This window comes from Salvelinus sp. IW2-2015, unplaced genomic scaffold (assembly GCF_002910315.2).
Source record: "Salvelinus sp. IW2-2015 unplaced genomic scaffold, ASM291031v2 Un_scaffold16397, whole genome shotgun sequence".
NCBI lineage: Eukaryota > Metazoa > Chordata > Actinopteri > Salmoniformes > Salmonidae > Salvelinus > Salvelinus sp. IW2-2015.
Genome location: NW_019957567.1, coordinates 1 through 2,601, shown reverse-complemented (window position 1 = coordinate 2,601; position 2,601 = coordinate 1). Strand labels below are relative to the sequence as shown.

General features: G+C 56.7%; 1 pseudogene; it reads left to right on the top strand.

The window, feature by feature from the left end:
* The first annotated feature begins 660 nt into the window (after positions 1 to 660).
* LOC112080642 (piggyBac transposable element-derived protein 4-like) lies at positions 661 to 2,545 on the top strand (annotated as a pseudogene).
* Positions 2,546 to 2,601: the final 56 nt, after the last annotated feature.

Genomic DNA, 2,601 nt, shown 5'->3' with positions numbered 1-2,601 from the left:
ATGGTGGTCACACCAGATACTGACTGGTTTAATGATCTACACCCCTACCTTTTTTTAAGGTATCTGTGACCGACAGATGCAAATCTATCTTCCCAGTTATGTGAAATCAGTAGATTAGGGCCTAATTTATTTATTTCAATTGACTGAGTTCCTTATATGAACTTTAACTCAGTAAAATCTTTGAACTTGTTGCATTTTGCGTTTATATTTTTGTTCAGTGTAGGTTGTGCCTTTAGATTTCGAGAAAATTAACAACTAAGGACAAATTTTTCACTTCTCTCATTGACTTCATAACCCTCCAGTGGTCCTCGGGTCAGAGTGACCCAGGCCCTGCGTTTGGAGGGCTCCCCTCTGTGCTCGGGGTCAGAGTGACCCAGCCAGCCAGCACTAGCAAGGGCTATGTGTTATTGTGTCTACTGTGTGTGTAGCACCTGTCCTCGGGTCAGAGAGACCCAGGCCCGGTGGCGCAACAGGAGGGGTGAACACGCGCGCGTCGTTGATTCACATCGCCGCCCAACAGAGGCGAACGGCCGTAGAGAGGATACTAATATTGTCAGGGGCGCACAAAGTCGTGCTCGCCTCGTCGTCGCCCTGTGCTGCGTGCTCTTCCCGGCTCCTCAGTGAGTGGCAGTGAGTGGCAGTGAGTGGACCCAATTCGACATGACCGTGCGTTTCACCGCGGCGCAGGTCCTAGAACAGATATTTTCCAGTGTCCATCATCAAGAAGACTACTCTGATTCCGAGGAGGAGGAGGTGTCTGAGGTGTCGGGAGATGAAGACGGGGAGGAATACAACCCCGAGCGCGAGGAGGACGACGACGACGCGTCGCCATCGGGCTCTTCAGAGCAAGCCCAAGAGCAAGAGCAAGAGGAGGAAGAGATCGCCTCGGCTCGAGCCCAAAGGGAGACGTTGCTGTCAAAAAACAACAAAATCAAATGGTCCCCCGTGGCCTACGGCCGCCACAGGGCCCGTGCGATCTGCCACGCCGGGCCGGACGAAACTCCGGGCCCCACACCCTATGCCGTGACTCACACCCGCGACATTGCGTCCACCTTCCACCTGTTCGTCACACCGGCAATAGAAAGGATAATTCTGGAAATGACAAATCTGCACGGGGCAAGAAAATACGACGATGGCTGGCGAGCCATGGACGCCACCGATCTGCGCTCCTACGTAGGGCTGCTGATCCTAGCGGGCGTCTACAGGTCCCGAGGCGGGGCCGCGGCCAGCCTGTGGGACGCAGAGAGCGGCAGGACCGTGTTCCGAGCCACCATGCCGCTCAAGGTCTTTCACAAGTATTCGAGGCTGCTGCGATTCGACGAACGCCAGTCGAGACCCGCGAGGCTCGCCACGGACAAACTTGCAGCCATACGAGAGGTCAGGGTCCATTGGGAGGCGCGGCTGCCGGCCCTCTACAACCCGGGGCCTGACGTGACATTGGACGAGCAACTGGTCCCGTTCAGAGGTACTGTGCGTGTGCGTGCGTGCGTGTGCGCGTGTGTGTGCGCGTGCGCGTGTATGTGTGTGTGTATAGAGAGAGCTAGTATATTTATAATGTAGCACTCATTGCCCCCCATGAGGTGGTAATTACACCAATCTCTTCTCCCCTTGCCAAATGCCGCTGTCCTTTCCGTCGGTACATTCCCAGCAAGCCGGCGAAATACGGCATCAAGTCGTGGGTGGCCTGCGACGCTAAGTCCAGCTACGCTTGGAGATGCAAGTGTACATCGGCAAGGAGGCCAGCGGAGGCCCCGAGAAGAACCAGGGGATGCGCGTCGTCCTCGATCTGACAACGGGACTGAGCGGTTGGAATGTCACGTGTGACAATTTCTTCACCTCCTACGAACTGGGACAGCGGCTCCTCGAGAGGAACCTCAACATGGTGGGCACGGTGAGAAAGAACAAGGCCGAGATCCCGCCGGCGCTGCTCGAGTCAAAGGCCAGACAGGTCCTGTCCTCCAGGTTTGCCTTCACGCCCACCACCACTCTAGTGTCCTACCTGACAAAGAAAAATAAGAACGTGCTACTTCTGAGCACGCTGCACACAGAGGCCCAAGTCAGCGATCGCCGCGACAGGAAGCCGGCCGTCATCCTACACTACAACTGCAACAAGGGCGGCGTGGACAACCTAGACAAGGTGGTCGGCACGTACAGCTGCAGACGGATGACTGCCCGCTGGCCCCTGGTCGTCTTCCACAACATCCTCGACGTGTCGGCCTTTGTCATATGGCGAGAGATCAAGCCTGACCGGATGCCCCGGAAGCGGAACAAGAGGAGGGTGTTCCTGGATCAGCTGGGAAAGGCACTTGTGAAGCCGCTGATCCAAAGAAGGCAGCATCTCCCCCGCACCGAAGCGGCGTCAGCACTTGTCAAAGTCCTACAGAGTGCTACGGCTCGTCAACAGAATAAGGAGCCCGCCGCTGGCCTGGCCACCGCCTCGCTCGCTGCCCCGGCCACCGCCCCGCTCGCTGCCCCGGCCACCGGGGCATGTAAGAGGAAGAGGTGTCAGCTCTGCCCACCAAAGAAGGACTCCAAGACACACATGGTGTGCTGCAGGTGTAGTCTAGAAGAAAAAGAAACGCACACCTATTTAGGCGAGGT